The 22,482-nt window shown below is 36.7% G+C and overlaps 1 pseudogene across 1 annotated transcript; it reads right to left on the bottom strand.

Moving 5' to 3' along the window:
* Positions 1-6,615: 6,615 nt before the first annotated feature.
* On the bottom strand, positions 6,616-10,653 carry LOC147482521 (serine carboxypeptidase-like 51; annotated as a pseudogene). Its single transcript, XR_015205991.1, has 13 exons — positions 10,400-10,653; positions 10,140-10,234; positions 9,845-9,952; positions 9,292-9,541; positions 8,949-8,992; positions 8,754-8,821; positions 8,561-8,666; positions 8,269-8,468; positions 8,106-8,175; positions 7,603-7,653; positions 7,214-7,265; positions 6,982-7,116; positions 6,616-6,835 (listed from the first exon to the last, which is right to left on the bottom strand). The product of XR_015205991.1 is annotated as a serine carboxypeptidase-like 51 (transcript).
* Between the last annotated feature and the right edge of the window lie 11,829 nt (positions 10,654-22,482).

Below are 22,482 nucleotides of genomic sequence, written 5' to 3'. Positions count from 1 at the left end.
TTTGGTACAATCTCTAGACATTTGATTAGGTATGGGATGGATAAGAATTATCGTGTATGGGTTTTACATGGTGAGAACCCATGTACGGATCCGGTGGTGGAGCCAGTGATTGAAGAAGAAAACACCGAGGCTGAAGGGCTTGGGATGGGAAATTTTGTTGATGCTTCTTATGTAATTAAATCATTAGTGTTTCTCTCTTGTAGATATCCCACAAGTACGGTTTGATATATGTGATCACAAAACTTGGACTTCTATTTGTTTACAATTTGGAGATTGCTACCGCAGTTTACAGAAATCGAATCAGTCCAGATCCTATATTTTTGACATTAGAGGCATCATCAGTAGGAGGATTCTATGCTCTTAATCGGCGAGGGCAGGTGTTACTTGCCACTGTTAACGAGGCAACAATAGTGACTTTTGTCAGCGGTCAAGTATGTTTTATAAGCTTACCTGTTATGCTATAAAAAGGCAATTGGAAGATTGTATAAATGGATGTTATCGATGATCATTCTGACTAAACAACCCGGAGCTTCTTTGTTAATCTTGCTAAAAGAGGAAACCTTCCTGGAGCTGAAAACTTGGTAGGTGGATACGTTTGAGTCGCCTTTGTATATGATTTTTTAATTATCCAAGAATCTAGGGTTTGCAGAACTTTATATAGTGACCTTTATATAGTGTCTAAAGTACAACCAGCCCCCTTTTTTGGCTAAGAAGTAGAACTTCTGTTGGCATCATTTGTGAGAAGTGTGTCCACCTTCTCACATGGGAGAAATGATATAGGTATTATAATGGTAGCACACATTTAATTTAAACTTTAGCTAAGTGTTCAACTAGATATTTCATAAGAAAACACAAAAGAAACAAAGAAACCAAGATTTTAACTATCCGAATAAGTGATTCACAGTGATCATGGTCATGAATGTTGTATGTCACATGCTATATATTTTCTTTGGGCATCATAGTTTACATGTTCTTCATCGTTTTCATACGTCGGGTTGTCCAACGGTTCCAAGAATTGTTCTCTCGGACAAAGTACAAGGAAGTTCTTTGAACTTGTTTGCGAGAATCCCCGCAGGGACTCCTTTGAACTCGACCACGATTGCAATGTTTCGTGTACAACTATTTTGGATGTGAATATATTGTGATTCTCGGATTTTCTTCTTGGTATCATCATTTAGGATGTATCTTAAGATATGTACTTTTAATTCCATATGATGTCCTACAAAATAACTTCGGTGTCCAATTTCTTATTTACGCAAGTTATTATTGCTTCCTGAGAGAGAGCTACATCGCTAAAAAATCTTAAATTAAAGGAGTAGGTATCATAAAAAAAAAAAAGTGTTTTTGAATTTAGGGAAACTCTTGTAGGTATCCTAGGATTTATTTGTTATCTTATTCTTTGTTGTCCACAAGTATCTTAATCTTGTTATCTTAATACTTGTTATCATTACATTTTAGACCAAATTTGCATTCTTAGTTATCTTGTTGAAAGAAATTTTCTAGTTCTTGGCACATTCAAGTGTGTTTTGGTGAGTGGTGAAGTCCAAATTTATGTAGATAGAGACTTACATTTGATTTATGCGAGTGATGCTTTTAACGTACAGTACATCGTCTGTTCGTATATTTTGTTGGCCTTCAAGATGAATGTGCATATTTTGCACAGTTGAACTGAATAACCTTTATTGACTTATGAACCATAATTAGAATTGGCCCAGCGTTTTTGCTATAAATCGACACTAATTTGCACTACCATTTGGATTCTATGGATCTGTTTTTATGTTATGCACATTTACTTTCTTTTTCTTTCTTCTTTTCATCCAGGTCGTGAGTCCTTGGATATGCCTAGATTTCAAGGATCTGAACTTCCGAAGTATTGCAGCACCTGTGTGGTGGTCAAATGAGCTAAGGCTACTAGTACTATTGTTTTGGTGTAAATTTTATGAGACCTTGGTATTCTTGTAGAAACTTGAGTATAAGTGAAGGGTGGATAATCTAAATGAATGTTTGACAAGCATTGATATATTTTTTAGGTTCTCTTAAATATATGTTATCTTAGTTGAAGGCATTTGGGTTGAAATGTTTTTTGTGTTTTTTGGTGTTTGGTGTTTTTGGTGTTTAGGGAAATATGAGAAATTATTATTTTTTTTATTTGCAACCCATCAGCAACGGTTCATAACCGTTACAAATTTAAAACCGTTGCTACGAAACAGTATAAACAAGTGTTACAAATAATATTTGCAACGCTTAAAAACTGTTGGAAAGTTTTTCTTGCAACGGTTAATAAGCGTTGGAAATTTCTGTTTGCAACGGTTAATAACCGTTGGAAATTTTTGTTTGCAACGCTTATTAACCGTTGCAAAAATTTCCAACACTTTACCCACGCCATATTTGCAATGCTTAAAAAGCGTTGCGAAAATTATTAGCAACGGTTTTTTGCCGTTGCAAATAGCCTGTTCTGGTGTAGTGATCTCGAGGAACATAGTCTGAACCAAAAATGTTCTTCTCATCACTCGGGTCGTATATCATCAAATCGGGACTATCAATCCCAAATTCCCTTCTTAAGTCTCCAAAGTTATCAAACACTGACCTAGACATTGCCTCCCCAGTTATCGTCTCGAATGAAGAGGAAGATGATGCCTCACCTCTACTACGTGCCCTAGCACCATCATCTCCATCATTTACAGTTCTCTCTCTCTACTGATCCAACTCAACTTCCCCACTCAAAGTATCACCAACTCGTACCATGCCACCAGGACGTGACATCGAACCAAACTCAAGTCGCCCCAAATATCAAGCACAACCATATATGGAAGCAAATGATCCACCGCAATCCTGAAGCTCAGTCAACGCACCAATCAAGGAGATATTTACTTTGTAACATCAGAAGTAATGATGAATCATTAAGATAGCACAAAATATGGATCTACACTTGACAATAGCCTGTAGCAAATAAGGAAAGTCAGCTCTAACATCTATAAGTAGAGAGAGATGAACTACGTAAGGCTTGATTCAAATTTACCCAAGGAACTTGATACATAGGCAACTCTTTTCCAAAGAAAGAGTGCAGCCATTCCCTACCAAACTCAACATCAGGTCGTAGACACAAAATCCACACCTCTACAATATGCCACCCAAAATTTTAACATCCACAACATCTTGTTGCCAAGTAGAAATCATAGACATCTAGAACAATGAGCTCTTGGGGCTGTATGCTTCTAGTATGGATGATATTATGAGGTTTGATATGGTCAAGTATGTGTTGATCAATAGACAAAGACGGTGAGTCTAATGCATGAATGGTATCTGTAATTGAATTAGCTTGATCAAGCTGCTTAAGAAGATGCATCAGTTGGATTTGAGAAGGCTTTATATACCGGTTTGCCATACTGTGCACTGAACATTATACTTAAGGACTGATCAAATTTAGTAGGGGTGTATCTTCATGAGGAACTATTGACTCTGTTACCTCCATTAGGGTGCATCCGTGCAGGTTCATAACAGATGCCACTAGACAAGCATGAAATTGAGGATACAAGCAAGAATATTTGGAGGTTAGGATTCAATCCAAGGTTGCTGGATTTTATATTCTTTGGGTGCTAGATTATAATTCATAGGGTGCTAGCTAGACAAAGGCTTATTTGTTGATTTGCTTTTACCGAGACCACTTGTCTATGCGGGGAGGAGTGACAATTACCTCCTTCATGAAATGTAAGCAAGGAATTGATGCGTTACAGCCCTACGGGGTTTACATTAGACACAAATGAAGCCACAAAATTAGTGGTGGGTTGTTCACATTTTAGAGTACTTCTAGGACAAATCCTCAGGTCCCCAACCCGCTGCCACTTGGATCATTTTTTTTTTAGTTTTTAATTTATTTGATGAGCAGCACATCCCTGTAAATTCAGGTGATATTAAGAGATAGGAATAATAGGAAAAGGGTAAACAATGAAAGAAGAAACAAGGTCAATACACATGTACATGAATAACATAATCCTATATGTCAGGTATTGAGGCCACGATTTTAAAGTATCACAGGACTCCTTTATGCTATTCCAATAGATCAATTAATTTTCACATTCTTCTTTGCAAATGTATAAAAATCCAAACTACTGCAATAGATCAACGAAATCAAGGGTAAAGCTAGTGGCTGTGACCAAAGTTTGAAAGATCTGGAAGAAACCTGGGCATTTAACAAAGGCAACACGATCTGAGCATAACTTGCCAGGATTAAAACAAATACAATTACCGATCACCAAAAAAAGAGATGAAAGGAGAGAGTCAACAATCCCAATGCATAGATCAAACGAAAACCAACTGGAATGATTTTTATTTACCAAAGGATCTAAAGGTAATATGCTTATATGGAGGACATGAACGAGACTGAGGAGGAGGTGGGGGGAGTGGACTATGCTAAGTATTACAAACTTTTAGTAATCTAATATCATGAAAGTGGCATCTTGATAAATACTCAAAGTATCCTCTACTTTAAAGCTCTATTGACTAAAAGTGATCAATTGTTTCACAAACTAAATAGAGAAAGTGAATTCTAAAGGAAAAATATCTACCCACATTCAGGTTATCCTCAATTTCAAATTCAACATAAAGGCACGAATTATTATTGCGATATTCACTTACCACCTAATATGAGATTTGGCCAAACCTTCTTTCCAAAAGCACGACCACATTTGGACTCCAATATTTAAGGAAAGCATCGACTGTAGCAGGAGTATCAAGAGGTGCAAACTGCCATTTAAACAAAATGATCATAAAAAGTAAAATACAGAAAAAGTCAAGAAAGATTAGTTTTCCGATTAAGTTCGCTATGAAGGCTTCCTGAAAATTTACGGGAAGTATTGAATATAGAGAAGAAAAATTCAATCAATGAAACATCAAAATACCTAACCAGAATAGATATAAGACTTTCTAAGGACTACAGAGAAACTAGTTACACTTGTTGAGCACCAAAAAACTACTAGTAGGCCTTAAATACTACTACCATATCTTTATACTACAAGAAGCTACAAACCACTAGTTACACTTGTTGAGCACCAAAAAATTACTAGTAGGCCTTAAATACTACTACCATATCTTTATACTACAAGAAGCTACAAACCACTAAAGTAGCTTTCCTCTTCAGATAAGAGATCCCTGTTAAATTCTGAGATTTCCTCATTCCTTGGAAAACAGGTATACTGGTCTAGTTAAATCTGTGGTAACGGTAACCTCTAATCAAGGGGTCCAATCAAAGAAAAATCTAGTGAAAGTGCGGTGTACGTAAGATATGTGTGTACATGGATGTGAAACTAGGAAGAGCATAAGATATGTGCACTTCACAGTATGGAAAAAATTAATAAAAAATAAAAACCCAAAGACATCTCAAGGTTCTACATAAGATATGTGCTATTGGAGTTAACTCTCTCCTCTCAAGGTTCTGCACTATAGTCCCAGCCACCTCGAAGCTGCTACCCATTACACCAACCACCATTTCACCAGAATTCATCACCAACCACCAGTTCATCGGAATTCATTCTTCCAATTTAATTAATTTCAAATGTCATATGATTAAAACAGTAAGCAATTTAATTAATTTCGAATGTTTACTTACTTACTGATGATATGATTATGCATTTTAGTAAGCAAGGTTTGTTTACTTACTAATGATATCGATCAAAACAAAGATCAAACAACTATTTTCAACCTATAGATCAATCAAAACAATAATAATTTGTTAAACAATCAATCAAAACAGCTAAAATCGTTTATTTGAGATCTCAAATGATGAAGACATTTACCTGAAATTCTCAATAATGAAGAGAGTTGATTTGATGAAGAGAGTTGATTAGGTTTTGAGATCGAGTGATTTGATGAAGAGAGCTGATTAGGTTTTGAGATCGAGTGATTTGAGTGAGTGAGTGATTTGATTTTTTAGAGTGAGTTTCAAATCTCCGGAAAGTGATTTGAGAGAGCGAGTTTTTTGTTTTTTAAGATTAGTTTCGAGGGGGTTTTTTTTTTGATAAGCTGTGTCATCCGACACTCAGGGTTTTTTCCATGCGTGAGCAAAAGACAAAAATGGGGCGTCGGTAGCATTGTCTTTTTCTAACGAATCTGGTGTAGTGAGGGTATACATTAGACACAACAGAAGCCCTGAAATTAGTGGTGGGTTGTTCACATTTTAGAGTACTTCTAGGACAAATCCTCGGGTCCCCAACCCGCTGCCACTGGATCATTTTTTTTTTTTTTTTTTTCAGTTTTTAATTTATTTGATGAGCAGCACATCCCTGTAAATTCAGGTGATCGAAAAGCTGGATTATACCACAATTAATCTCAGAAGCTCAACCTTAATCCATATGCGACTTTGTGTTGCATATCTGTAGCCTGCTTTCAGATTTTGGCATGTTTTAGTATGTCAGTCCTTAAAATGTACTTCTAGTTCACTAATAAACTAGAAGTACATTTTTACCAGATTAACAGATGCCCTAAGAGTCTAAGACTCCTAAGTTCCCTTCAGGCCGGTCTTCAACATTTCTTCTGTCAAAATGTATGTTGCCTTCAGCTAAATGGATAAATTAACTAAATCACTAAAGACCAACTTTTATCACTTGAATCAAGTAAGAATGCAATGCAAATTCTCTTTTTTTATTATTTGGGGAGGTATACAATGGTTGGAATAATTCTTTTTCTTTATCATAAACTTTTCCTTTTTTTCTCTAGATTGTTGTTTCGCTCGGTTTCCCTGTTATTGTCACCATCTATATTCTCTATACTAAGAAATGTTCGGTGATTGGGTGATGTTACCAATCATCTCCAAAGATATACAGGGCTGATCTACAGGTACCTGCACAAGTTCAAATTCAAACCAGTAAACTGAGTTGCCGAAATGCTTGAGTTAAGTAAGTTTAAAGTAGAATAGGACTACCAAATCAATCAGTCTTAGCTAGCTAATGATAAAGATCAACTATATATGGTAATGGTGTTACTTACAAAATGACCAGCTCCAAGTATCCAATAGAAATGAAGATTCTTGTATGATTTCTTAAATGCTTTTGTGACTGATTCATCTCCATCACAGTAAAGAGGGTATCTGTCTGAACTCAAAACGTCTTCAGTCCTTCCCACCTGAGATAGTTTAGCAAGTTTCAAGATATGTTGATAGTACACAATTTAAATGTATTCTTAAATTTTAGCAGATGAAAAAGTGGAGGAAAGGGTTTACTCAAGCTTCTCGACCCAAGCTCTACTCCAGGAGTTGAGCATATGAGATCAAGCTATCAGAAAGTAAACAAAAGTCATTTCAGTACTAAATGACAGAAGAATCATAATGGCTCAGCCATATTCCAACAGAAGTGTTGTTATCACATTCCCCTTCTTATATACAAGAGTACGTACAAGACTAACTCCAACAAGATGTTTTGGGGGTTCTTATCAGATGGGTTTGTCAATATTTTGAAAAGGCTTTGCACAAAAGCTGCGTGGCGTATACATTTATATCCTGACTGAAGTACTCAACTGATGAAGCAATAAATATTTGTATTGCTGTCCAAACTACAAAGTATAGTCATGTAAACATTCGATCTGTTGAAGGCAATAGCACAGAATCCATACCTGTCCATTATATACTGTCACATTTATCCCTTTCGCTAGGAGTTCATCTACCTGAAGGAGTCATCGTGAAAATGTCAACAAATGTTTGAGATATAAATGTCAGGTGGTACATACAATCTCCACTTTAATTAGTACACCAGCCATTAATCGATAATATTTAATCTCATATGATTGAAAATTTGAAAGGTAAAAACTGCTGACAGAGAAAAACGTTCAAATTGTAGAGGAGGCATGAATATGGCCTTATAAGCATAGGATAAAAATTCTGGTAGATGGAGAGAAAGATCAGAACCTATGAAAATATCAAGGAATTTTGCTAGAAGTCTGGAAGCTGTTTTTTGTGATTTCTCAATCTTCAAATAATTGAGGATTTATGAAAACTAACCATATTTTTGTACTAAGATTCCTTAAAGAGTAGCAGAAGTATGAATTCAAAATCTGGTCGATTGTAGTATTTAAACTGATATGAATGTGTAATGAGACAGCGGCATACTAATGTATACCTCCTGGATCCTTGGTTTCATGAAGTCGCCTATCATAGCTGGGAAAACAATATTTTCTTGCCCTCCCCATCTGCCACATAACACAGTACACAAGCTATCCCTCAATTTTGACAAAATATGTACCTTATAGTAGTATGTGGTGATTTAACAATGAAAGAATCACGTAATATTATTAGGAATAATCTTTAGCTTCTCCCTAATAGCCCCGTTCAATAAAATACTAACGTCATCTTCTGCTCCTGTAGGCCTGAATGAGTACAAATGTTTTGAGTACCGCTGGACTGATGTTGCTTTTGATGCTACACTGGATGTACTTGAAATAATAGGGTCGTTTCTGTGGTCCAACAAGATGTTATAGAAGTCCTGTGCGACAAAGAATATTTAAGTTTTAATCAGTTTAGAGAACAAAATTTTGGATGGGAATCAGGAACGAACAGACAGATAAAGACACTTGCCACATCATTACTGCTAGCCCCTATCATATTCTCAAGTTCTTCCCATGACTGTTCTGCCTCCAAGTATTGCCCCTTCGCAAGTTGTTGCTTGATCGTTTGAGCTAGACTGTTTGCAAAAATAATTACGTTACAAATCTCAAATTTTCATCTTTATTAATCAGCTTTTATGTGCAAGAAGAGATATATCTCAAACCTGTTTGAATCATTTAAACCATTGCTGTCAACCCTCGAAACAGCTTTGAGCAGAGGTCCCCATGATAGCTGCATTTCAGAAAGTACATTTAGATGATTGCTATAGTTTAGGAGCATATAAGATAGTTCAGGAGTTGAAAAAACTTTACTAAACATGCAAAACAAGGATATTGTATTTGAGGTAGAGAGTACAAACCACAAAATCTTCTGAGGAGATCCAGCTATTTCCTAAAGCAACCCCTGGATGAATAAAACAAAAACAACAGGATCAGCCAACCAATAACCTAAACAAAGTCTGAAACGGAGTATCGCAAGAGGTTTACCTTACTGAAGGGTTGGTTACAAAGCAGGATTGCAAACAAGATGAACCAATAGTTTTTCACGTTTGGGATCAGACTATAGTTTGAAAACAGGAAATCTATTTTGAAACTCAGAAGTCTTTCAAAAGAAAGAAGTCGAAGGGAACTCAAGATTCAGTTGAACAATCAATTTTGATCTGAAGTCAGATGAGTCTAACAAGTGTAAAGTTCTTAGATTACCTCCAAGTTTGAGGTTCAATTCCCCTGCTTCAACCGCCTTCAGAATAGATAATCCAACAGTAACAGCAAACTTCCCTCCATATGATTCTGCTACGACAAAAAGAGGACTTTGTTGAAGACTCATATTACCATTGAAGAGTTTCTTTAACAAGGTAGTTAAATCAATTGCTGCCTCATCATCAGTTTTAATTGGCAAACTGTCATCCTTCACATCATCCACATAACTGTATCCTGTTCCAACTGGACTATCCTATATACCATTAGAAAAAGGCACCTTCGATCAGTCTATTTCGCAACTAGTATATTCAACTGACAGACCTTCTCTTCAACGGATTATCCGTTAACTTATTTAGTATCTTGAACAGCTTATATAGTGTCTTGAACAACTTTTTCATTTACGCTTATTACATGGTCATGGGCAAGACACTAAATAAGATGCGTCAAGCCTCTATATAAAATGTCCGTAAACAGATAATCGGTTTAAGAGAATTCCTGTTCAACTGAAGCAATTTAAAAAAAAACATAGTAAAGAAACTAAGAGATGGAAATGTACCACAAACAAGAGATCAGCTTTTCGAAGCCAAGTTGAATTACGGGGCTTCAAGTCCCCATCCAAAGGCCCTATCTCTAGAAAATTTCCAATTCCAACTCCAGAGCCTCCCTAATGCAATTGATTAACTGATTCAAATTAGATACAGTGTGGTTACTGTGGTTCTTTTGTAGTGTAACGTTCTTATTATTTGTTTATCAAAAAGAAAGTACACACACTCTGTATCATATGTCTCTACATAAATGCGTGTTTATGGCGCATGTACACATGTATGTATGTACGTGTTCGATATACTCACAGGACCACCTTGCAACCACAGAATTACAGGCCAAGGTTTAGAGGGATCTTCAACTCTATATGGACTTTTGTAGAGCCACCAGAACAGATGAGCTTCTACATAATACAAACAACATCAATTAGCAAAGACAGTTGTAACATTAATTACCAAGATACACAACCTGCAGATTAACTATAGAAGAATGCTAAGGCCCTTCACAGTGTTGTCCTTGCACTAAAATCTAATGGAATCAATGAACTTAAAAATTAATTAGGAATTACTGGGTCGAACTTCAACGTATCCCCATTGTTCCGATCCATCTTCAGTTCCAGCTGCTAAGGCTGAAAGTCCACAAAAGAGAGGAAGGGCTATCAGTACAGAAACTAGAAAGAAAGACAATCTTCCCATTGTAGTTGTATGAGCAAAACGAACAGTGGATAGCAAAAATAATCTAAACTTTGATTTATATATGAAAAAAGAACAAGAACTTTTGCATGGGAAGCTTCAGTATCTGTTCATAAACGAAAAGGACTGAAAAAAAGGAACAAGAACTAGATACAAAAGTACATTATGGTTGTGATAGAAACAAGTTATGAAATATTTGACTTTGTTTATAAAATGCATAAGAATTTGGTACCATTATTTGTTACGGGAATAACAGGATTGGCACAAACAAGGAAACAATGGAAGAAATGGCAAACAAAAATACACAATTTTAAATTTAGGCCGCTTTATTTGTCTTTATATTAACTTGCATGGATTGCAATAATGCGGCGGTAGTTTGAAATTGGCATATAATTCTACGTTATTTAGGTGACAGTTTCGGTATTTATTATTTAACATGAGTCCAATTATTGACAGACCCCATCACCAAAGCCCGAACAAAAATAAACCGGAAATAACGAGTAACACTCCAACCAAAGAAACCAGTTACCAGCCACCGCCCCCTTCATTTAGAACTAGCCAATATGCCCGCCTGTGGCCGGCCTACAACATTAATAGTTGATTTGCTCCAGCCTATTATAAGTGTATTGCGCTATTATTTTAATGATGATTTGATTAAGTACTCAATGTTTTAAAAGAAAAAGTTCAAGCCTATTATTAAAGTGTATTGGGTTTTAAAATTAGTTTGGATCTTTTTGTTAAATGTTAATTGTTTGGGGAAAGAATAGTCCGTCTGAAGACATAATTTTTTTTTGGGCAAACACAAATGCTTTTAGAGAGAAGAACACATATTGCCAAATTACACCACCTGTCGAATGTGTTGTTGCATGTACTTCTTGTTTTAGGGTTACATTTGGAATCCCTATCGAATAACTCCAACCAAATTAAATTCTATACCCAATCAATCATCAAATTAAATTGTGGGAACTTCAAATCGCGTTCGGCTGCAAAAAAAACCACTATAAATCAATTCATTCTTAACTACAAAAAATGAAATATTTCAAATGGGTTTCCTGTTCAAATACCTGGAGTAGTTAAAATCAAATGGGCATTATCTAATTTCCGATTTCACGTTAATTATTCTTTGACGTTACTTCAATGCATTGGTATCTAGTTTTCAATTTTCCTTTAATTATTCTTTTTAGTTTAGTTCAATGCAGTTGTATCCAATTTACAATTTTCCGTTAATTATTTTTTTAGGTTAGTTCAATCCATTGACATCCATTTTATGATTTCCCGTTAATTATTCTTTGAGTTGTTCAATCCATTAAGATCCAATTTTCGATTCCCCATTAGTTATTATTTGAGGTTAGTTCAATACATTTGCAACAAGTTTTCAATTTTAAGTTCATTAATCTTTGAGTTTAGTCCAATGTAGATGTATATAGTTTCCGATTTCACGTTAATTATTATTTGACGTTAGTTCAATGCATTCGTATCCAGTTTTCGATTTTCCGTTAATTATTTTTTTTAGTTTAGGTCAATGCAGTTGTATCCAGTTTACAATTTCCAGTTAATTATTTTTTGAGGTTAGTTCTATCCATTGACATCTAATTTTCGATTTTCCGTTAATTATTCTTTGAGTTGTTCAATCCATTGAGATCTAATTTTTGATTCTTCGTTAGTTATTATTTGAAGTTAGTTCAATACATTTGCATCTAGTAGTTTCTGATTTCTCGTTAAATATCCAAGGTAGTGCGTAATACCAACATCTATTGATCATTCTATAGTGTCCTTGCAAACATGTCATTAAAAAAAATTATACATGATTATTTAGTTTCTGATTTCTCGTTAACACAATAAAATAATGTATCACAACAAAAAAAACACATACTTCTTCTAGTCAAGCGACATCTTTTTTTATGAAGTGATAATCGGTCATAAATAAGACTACATGGGCCGCAAGCTCAGCTCCTAGTAATGGAGCTTCCATGCATATACTCATATAGCACATGAGGAAGGTCATGTGACACCCCAAAGTGTAGGACTATAAAAGGCCTAAGAGCAATTTATGCAAAAATGCATAAAGAATCTATCTATCAATGAACATGCATCATTTGGGAAATGGGAACTCAGAGTCTTCTTACAATGAAAAAAGCTGGTTTGCCTTCAATAAAACTAAAATAAAAAATACAATGAACCGAAATATAAAAAATGCTTTGACTGAACTGAGTAAAATTTACTGAAGGATGTTTATCGAAAAGATAACTCCATAGGACATTCTCTAGTGCACATATCATAATCGTTTTGAAATCATTACAGGTAAATTAGAGCATAAAGTCTAGAGAAACAAATTTCCATTGGCCAAGAATCCTTCCTGATCCAACTTTAAAATTTGGGGATTCACACCTCTCAATATTTCATGCTCGCAAGTATTGTAAATCCTCGGGGTTTCTATAAACTTAATTAAGGTCTCTTACGGGAATAGTCTTAGAATACATGGTCAGACGGATCAAACACTGGATATTCAGTATTAGATGTTTTGTTTACTTTCAAGCATTTCTCTATATTCCTAACTTCCTCTCTAAATTTTTTTCTAACTTCTCTCAGTTGCTGGAAGATTTTATTCAACATCATCCACTTTGCTGCTGGAGAGCTTCAGGTCTTATATGAGATTCTGTTACATTCCTGACATAATCTGTTACATCTCACCGAATCAAATACTTATCTTTTTTGCTTTATCAGATAGGCATGCATAGGCCTGCAAAAAAATAAAAATAAATAAATGTTGAAATTTGAACCATGAATGCAGCGCTACTGATAACAACATACATCCATATTTGATTGTCAAATGTTGTTTTTCTAACCTAATATTCCATCCTTTTACTATTTCCATTATATTTGAATTGAGTAATCACCAATTTGTTCAAGATCCACTTATTACTTTGAGATTAAAGTAATAAGTTACATATGAAAGAATGTCATATATATAAGAATCATAGACATCATGAAATAATAGTTTACACGGATTTTCTTAAGAAGAGAGCGCATACCTGTTAAGAGCATACAACTTAGAATTTCCGAAATAGATCTCTCTCAAGCAAGTGCAGATACCTACAATAAACATGTTTAGAATGGTGCAAATAGTTCAAACATTAGTGTCTCTTGGTAATAATAGTTAACTGATAACCAAGTTCTCGTATAGCTTTTACTCCATTTCCTCAAACTATATATGAAGTAATTCATTTGAAAAAAAAAACCTAAAGCAACTAATAAATTGCATAAAGTCAATATCATTTAAGCATCCAATGATTTTTCATATCCAACCAATGCTTGCATAACACAATTACATAAGGTCAGACTACTATTGTTACACTTATTATTCTATATACTTTCAAGTTATATTATTTAGTTCACTATAAATTTAATTGCATAAATCAATTGAGCCAAATCCAAACAAAAAGCTTAGCATTAATCAAAACAACTGCCAATAGTAGTATCAATCTAAAAAAAAAAACTTCATGCCAGAAATCTAAATCTAGCCATATGTATATAGATATAGTGGATCCAAGAACAGTTTTAGATCATTAACTGTTGAAACCTTACACAAAAAATGGTAGCAAGTAAATACACTTAATGTGGAATTACTACTATTCCAAAAGGGCATGCACAGTAGCTTCAAATAAGATATAAAGAAAGTTAGTTAATCACTTAATTGTACCCTCTCAATGTTGCAGTTTTGTACTGCACTCTATTGGATTTGAACTGTTAATCATTTAACCTTCATTGAGTTGTGAGGACCCAAAGTTAAACATTCCTATATACCTAGCCAACTAGGCGCACTTAATTGTATCGAAAACAAATCCCACCAGAGATGCTATGGCAGCTCTAAAACCACTGTAATTCCATCACAAAAGCCATGTTATGTTTAGTGGAAAAAAGGAATGTAGATACCCAATGTAAAAAAAAAAAAAAAAAAAAAAAAGAAAAAAAAAGAAAAAGGAATTTCAACATGTAACAGTGATTAAGATAGAAACAAAGATATTCACCAAATGAAATGAAAGCAATTAATAGACGTAATACCTGTAACAACCTAGCCAGAAAAGAATGAGATCTTCTTAGTATGTATAAGTGCTAGAATAATCAAGAGGAACCAACAATGTGTACCTGTAAAAAATTGGGAATTCCAACCAATAAGAAGAAGAAAAAGTTAGTACTAAATCTAACCAATGGAGAGGCAATGTTCAACTTCACATCATCCAAATGATACAAAGGGAAGGAATGATAAACAACATGAAGTTATCAAATCAGGCAGGTGTGCTACTTAATATAACCAAATAACACATTATCACCCATTCTTTTGATTGTGATATACTTGTGATAAATGGACTAAAGTCACTCTAACTTGTAGCAGAGGTCGGTATTAGTAACCCCAATTGCAATGACCTTGATATAAGACAAAGGACTAACAATTATTTTACATGTATTTACAATATGGTAGAGGATGAAAAGTAAGGCATATCACCCCTAAGCATAGCCTGCTTGATTAATTTAGTCATCTTTCATATCAGTCGTCTTATTTTTTGAAAAATTAAAAACCATTCATATAAACAAAAACATATTAACTAACTTGAACTATTTTATTACAGCAATCTATAACTAAATCATGTGACATTAGGAACCAATTTATAGGTAGGAACTAAAGATGTAGTATAACTTATGGTAGTAAGCCCACACTTGCAACTAATATACATACCAACATTTAAATTGGAATAAAATTTTAAGCTACTATTTGTAAAATATGTAGTATAACTTATATATAGTAGTACTCAGGCTAGATGCAATAACAGTCTAAATGAATAAACTACATTCTAAAGTTATTGAACATACTAGAGGACTAATGGTGGGAAGTGTCCCTGTTACTCGAGTAAACAGAACTGACATTTATGAAAAAAAGGATTTCTTGTTCCAATATATATAACAACAACATCAAAAACATGCTTAAACGATGCATTTTCTCCCATCAATAAATATCGTTCAACACCTCTATGTTTATTCATAGCAGTAGCTACGAATTATTAGACTAAATATATCAAGGCCAGTATCCAACAACTAGTATCTATTCTAACAAAGTCACAAAAACCTACTTCAACACCAAGATATAGATTTAGAACTCAGAATCATAAATTGCTATTACCTCCCAATAGTTAGTACACAACTTGAATTTTTAACTTACTCGAACTATCTAATCATTGTCACTATTTTCGACTAAATCAGGACACCCCAAATCAGTACAAAGACTTAAAATTTGATATTGGTTCCACCCATTCTCACATTAAATTTTACTTTACTACTAATACAAAACTCTGACATTTATAAGTCAAACTGGCTGGAAAAATAAAATTAGAGAGATTACTATAAGGCGATTTGAAAGAAGTTATTCGGAATAAGCATATTCCAATGTATGTCCCGCTTCCTTCCTTGTCAAATGAAAGAAGATATTCAGAGGAATCCCAAGATGAAGAAAGATAAAGACACGAAAAGAGAACATAAAGAAAAGTGCTTACCAATCAAGTAATTTTTATCCCATTGTATGTTGCAAGTTTACGCTCAATCTGTACCATTTGACCATTCGACCAAACTCCATTTGAAATTTTATTTAAAACATATCATTGACCCCCACCAAGCAGTGAACAACAAAAATATTCATAAGCAAGACAACTCAAATTGAGATTTAACAATTGAAAAAAATAATTACACTCATTCATTTGTTATGGAATATATTAGGAAACTAAATGGGTTAATACGTATAAGGTGTCAATAGTTAACTACCATGACATTTCCATAGCACAAATGATGGAAACATATATGAAGTAGCACTACTTAATTCATCCTAAAAAATGTAGTCAACATGTTGATCTTATTGTAGGTTAGTCAAAAGCTAAAGAACCAAAATGCAAGTTGATCTTATGGGCCGTTGATCAGGCCTGAGTTGTTTCAGGTCCATGCAAGTCCATCTTACAAAGCCTATAAACAACTTCGGTCCAATACTTAACAGGGGATTTGGGATTTAGTTGGACTCCACAGTCGTATGTTCATAACACTTAGAGATATAAGTGTGTATAAATGAAGTGGCATGACATGCATGGCCAGCTTAAGACAACTCGAAACCTAAGGCGGAGCCTAAAATGTGGCCTTCTCAAACACTTTTTGTTAACTTAAAAATATTGCACATAGTAAAATTTAAGTGAAATTATGAAAGAGATGCCTATTTTTAGGTATACTATGAAGGCCTACTTTTAAGGACCGCAAACGTCAAACAAATGCAACATGATTTGTAAATGCAATGAGATTCCATTCCATGTTATCACAACAACGGATCAAATTTGAAAAACCAAGTTTTGAATCTCAGAAGAGAAAAAACTAACATGACGTTTAAAAACTGAGAGATCATTAGCAGGTATTTTGAAATTATACAGAGAATATGTATTTTAACCCCGCAAACCTACACATAGAGAGCATACCAATATGCTATTTATATAAGCATACACATTGTCATAGACCATCATCACTAAAGTGTTTTACGTCAGATTTCTGTATCATTATTCGTTAGTCAATTTATATTCCATTGAATACTGGAATCTAAAGTCACAGTTTCTCGAAATGCACAAATTTCCAGAATTAGCTATTTTCTTTGCAATAATTTCAACATTTAGATTAACAGAATTTCGAGTACTGTTTGTCATTCCGTGACGAATTATTTTGTGTTTTTCTGAACAAACGAAATGGAATCAAAATGGTTAATATATATAATGCGAACACCACACCTAAATTATGTTCGTAGTTGTTTCACTCTATGGTCGTTAGATTCCAATCAATTCAAATTGACTACAATACCAAGCCACTTTTTTACATACAAAACATTTGTACTATTTGCTCTTAGCAAAAACAAATTGTGAAGACAATGTTACAGCTAGTCGTATGTTTGCATTATAGGCTTACAACATCAAACCTCCTATAAGATTTTAACCAACATAACTCGTCACATAATTGAAGCACATTTATTGAAGACCATGTTACAGCCAGTCGTATGTTTGCATTATAGGCTTACAATATCAAATCTCCTATAAGATTTTAACCAACACAACTCGTCACATAATTGAAGCACATTCATGGCATCCTCAACATATTCAAACAATTTTTTGTCAAACAACAAAAGTAAAAATGAAATTCTACGGCAACACCATACACTTCAGGGCTTATTACTGCCCTCAATAGTCACATTAAACATATGTTCTAATACTATGATTAAGTCTATCTAAATTAATGTAGCAAGCTCATATTCAATACTTGGATGCAAGGATGCAGTGTCAAAAACAGAAACTTACTTGTTTGCAAATAGGACAACTGGTCACTGTAAAGGTTATATTTGGTTTTACCTACATATTCAATAAAGTGAGGGAGATGATGTGTAAATATGATATTGACCGAGTTTGTATGGACGAATTGCCTACGTATCAAGTTCTCTCTCTGGGGGGACTTGAATCAGGTCAGACGTAGTTCTTCATCCTCTTTATATAGGTAAGGGGTTCGGGCCTCCGGCTGGCGCACATCAGATCAGATCCAGGTCTTTAGGTCATTTGCGCGCCATGATGATGAGTTAAGGACATTTATGGTGAAGCGTGCCTGAAGCTCCGGTCTTGATGATGGTATTTAAGACTTATGTTACTATCCGTTGGTGCGAGCAAGAATCTTGGAGAGCGATGTTTGGTAGAGGTCGTTCGTGTGTAGTGAGTCACTATGGAGCAAGCTCATGTGACGAAGACTTCAGGTCGGATGACTACTGATTAGTCAGGTCGATTTCCATAGTCGAGTCGCTATGAAGTGAGCTATGAGGACGAGGATCGATGGTCGATCTGCATTCACATCTGTGCTGGACACGTGTTTAATATTCATTGGATGTGAATATTACTCCCTCACACAACCCCATCTCAGTAGGTTGTTTAAGATCGTGTTATCGATCTGCTAAGAGTATGAAGTTTGTGCGTGTGCGGTACGTGGTACGTATGATTTGAAAGGTTGCAGCTGAGACGCCTCGTTTTGCGGGAACATGTGGCACGGTAGGTTTAAATAAAATGATTGTGTTTTTTTCGAAAAATGAATCGGTGGGTGGCTTGTGATATACGCCTGGAGGAGTAAAGAGTTCTCATTTGCTTCCCTAGAGAACGAGAGCTAAGGTTAGTTTCAACCATTTTTGTTTCTTGCACTTTTCCTTCTGTTCATTTTTCTTTTGCTTGGTATCTGATTTTGGTTTTGGTTTAGTAGTTGTTGTGATCTTGAAGAGAGGAAGAATAATGTCTGATTCTGATGATACCCGTTCTGAGGAGGTTAGGGAGGTTGAGTTGAGTGGGGAGATAAAGGATGTTGGTTCTGAAATTGTGGTCGCGGTGGCGAGCAGTTCTGGTGCATCATGCTCTAGTGGGTTACCTCCTAGGGTAGTAGATAAACGAGCTTTGAAAAGTTTTGGTGATTTGAGGCGTGCTTACGACATTTTGTGTAGCGATCTGGAGATTCACAAGCTGGGTGATGACGCGGACGTGTTTAGTAGTGTGTTTGTCCCTCGTGACCACGGTGTGGTTATCTGTGAGGGACAGCTGAGAGCGGGGTTGAGGTTAGCGTTTTCTCGGTTGACATGTGAGTTTTTAAATTTTTGTGAGAAAGCACCCTGCTAGTTCGTTGGGAACACATGGCCTTTGCTTAGGGTGTTCGATCTTTTGAATGAGAGTGGAGAATACAACATTGGTGTTGTGGATATTGCTGAGCACTTTGTTGTGAAGCGATCTAGTGCTAACAACTTCAGCTTACAGACTTTGACTGGAAAGTCTAGCGTTCTGGATGGAGTTAGTAACGAGCCTTGGGAGAAGATGCCGTTTCTGATAGTTGGGAATTTTTACACCCCTGGGTTTAGTGTGGAGACTAGGGTGTGTAATTTCACTGGTGCGTTCTAGGCTGTATGGTTTACCCATGCCTTTGTGTTTGTATGATGATGAATTTGAGCTATAACGAACTAACCTTTGACTTTCTTATGTGCAGAGGTTGCTATTGCCAGAAAGAAAGGGCGTAGTGTGATAGAGAGGTTTGCTTGCTTGAGTCATGTTGAGAAGCGAGAGAAGTTGCCTGAAGTGGCCAATTACTTTGTTGAAAGCGGTAGTCGTGGGATCAGGGCGAAGAGGAGGAAATAGAAGAAGAGGTCCAGGGGTGAAGACATTGTGAGGCTTTCCAGTGATCAAAGTATGAACCGTGAAGATAGCGGGATAGTGAGTAGGGAGCAGAGGAAGAAAAACGCTGGAGGTTCAGGGCGACCTGGTGGAGGTGCTGGTGGAAGTGGAAAGCGACTTGAGGTGGATAGGTCTACTACTGGTGGAAGGGGGAAGGGACTGGAGAGCTTCCCTGTTAATGTGGAGGACATCTCTTTTGTTCCTTGTGAGTGAAAGAGTTCCCTGAAGAGGAAGGTTGACGAGCCTGTGTCTAGGGTTGTGAAGGTCACTAGAGCGACTAAGATCATCCTCAATGGTAGTTTTAGTGCTACTAGTGGGGAACAAAGTGGTGGGAAGTCAGCTCGGTCTTCCCGATCTAGGATAGACTTTAGCATTCTGGGTCACGGGGATGCTGGTACTGCTGCTGAGAAGGTTAAGGAGAAAGCTCCTATTGCTAAGGCTGCGAAGGGTCATCTTGATGCTGGTGTGGATGACTTGGAGCGTAATCTTGTTTATGTACACGAGCGAACTGGTTGGGAGGTGACTATGAAGAGGTCAGATTGTAGTTATAAGTCCGCATTTGTGGCGTCCTGCTTGCTGGAAGGGATTACACTGTATGGTGATCGGAAGGATCTGGATTCAAAAGATCTGGTTGAGAACCTGCGAGCATTAGACCGTGCTCACTGCTTGGTAAGTGCCAAACCTTAGTCTGAAGATGAAGCTTTGCTTGTGTCTCTAACCGTGTTTGCTTGGTTGTAGATTATAGCTGGGTACCAGAAGATGGGGACTGCTGTTTAGATCACTGAAATGGAGAAAGGCTAGCTGGAGAAGCTGAGGGATGAGCTTGCCAGTGTTCGAGAGGTGCAGCAGGCTGAACAAAAAGAGTTGAGAGACCTTAGGGGGCAAGTCATTAACCATTCCTTGCAGAGCACTATTGCAGAGAACCGAGCGGTTGATCTGGAAGGGAAGTTGACCATAGCAAATGACTTCACTGATAAGTGTAAAAAGGTTGCTCTTGATGCTAAAGAGGCGTATGATCATATGTTCACCGAACTAGAGGACCTAGATGAGATGCATGAGCAGCTCGAGATAGAACATGAGCAGCTCAAGGAGGAGTATGCTCGTGTAGCTGTGGGTACAAAAGAGGTCTCTCCCACCGTAGATGCAAGTGGCGATCTTGAAATGGTACCCACTCCTACGCTCCTGCTATTGAGTCGCTTGCTGAGACTGAGGTGGGAATGAACTCTGAAGTTCCTTGTGCCTTGACCCTGCTCCAGGTTGCTTCCGAATAATTAGTGGATTCTCTTCAAGTTGATGATGTTAACCATTCTTTGTAAAAGTTTAAGTTTCTTTCATTGGCCGTGGCCCTGATACATTAGAACTGATAACTTGGGGAAACCCGAGCAGTTCGCTTTTATGATATGTTTTGAACAAGAATGAACGAACTAGTTTCCCAGATTGTTCTGGGTAGTTCGTTGTGCGACGAATGATTGCTAGCTGAGTTGGCTTTCTGGGACGTCCTAACAATTCGGCTATCAGACGAACTGGTTTCCTGAGCATGTTCAAGCAGTCCGTTTCCTTTCCTTATGAAATGCATGCTTTTTCTTGTTGCTTTCTTCTTGATGCCTTAAATGTGATTGTTGATGTTGTTACACTTGCCTAGCGTTGTAGATTACCACTGGTCAGGTGCGTCAAGGCATTGTATCTTTTGAGCCTGATTGAGTGTCAAGCTCTTGGGTAGCGTTCTTGCTTAGTCAGTTCTAATCGTTGTAAGGATCATGTAGTGGTGGGGAGCTGAGGCTATGTAACCTATGAGCTAGAGGGAGCGGGTTGCTCATAGAGAGCGTTTTCCATCTTAGAGCATTTTGGCTAGAGTGGACCTTAGCACGTGTGTGGCACGTGTGAGGATGTGAACTGTTTGGTAGCCAGAAAAGGTAACCTCGCTGATTTATGGGATTTTCAAAAAATGGCGGTCCTTTTGGTATGTCGGTTAGGGTTTCGGTATATTTATGGTATGGGAAGTGGAACGGTTGCCTTAAAGGCCTTGTGTGAGCTTTTAGGGGTACTGGTTCGTCATTTTCTTCAAGCTTGTTGCCAAGTTCTTGCCAAAGTGTTGCTAAAGCTCTTTCCAAAGTGGTCTAGCGCTTCAGGTTTGTTTCCGACCTCTATTCCTTTTTCTGCTTTGTGCTATGTAAGCTTTGCATGCTAACTTTGTGTTGTCAATGGAGTGTAGCATGTCGAGGGTAGACGGTAACGATTTTGACTATTTGGTCCCTCCAATGGGAGGGGTGAGGGAGACCTCTCCACTCGTCATGGAGGAGATTGAATTCTTGCCATGCCATTTGTGTGGTGTGGGTAAATGGAAAGCGGTTGTTTTGTACTCGAGGGCATAGAAGTGCTCTAAAAGTGTGGGTCGCTCCGTTTCTGGTTCGCGCAAGCAAACTGGAGCTTTGGTGATTCGGGGCCCGAGTTCTGGGCGTGGGGTCGACCTGGGGGCTCACATCCGTGTTGTGGCTGGGAAAGTAAAAGCTATTGCTAGGGAAAGCTCTAGGGCTGATATATTGGGGGGGGGGGGAGGCAGGATGGCCACCTGGGCAGATCGTTCGTCTACGCTAGGAAGACAGGGAAGAGGCGAGCAATAAAACGATCTCACTGCAGTAATAAAACTATCTTCTGGAAGGTATTGTCTTGGATGGTAACAAGGAGATTCTAGAAGAACAAGA

The sequence above is a fragment of the Coptis chinensis genome, chromosome 8 (assembly GCF_015680905.1).
Source record: "Coptis chinensis isolate HL-2020 chromosome 8, ASM1568090v1, whole genome shotgun sequence".
Taxonomy (NCBI): domain Eukaryota; kingdom Viridiplantae; phylum Streptophyta; class Magnoliopsida; order Ranunculales; family Ranunculaceae; genus Coptis; species Coptis chinensis.
Note: the sequence above shows the minus strand (reverse complement) of the source record. Positions and strands in the feature narration are given on the sequence as shown.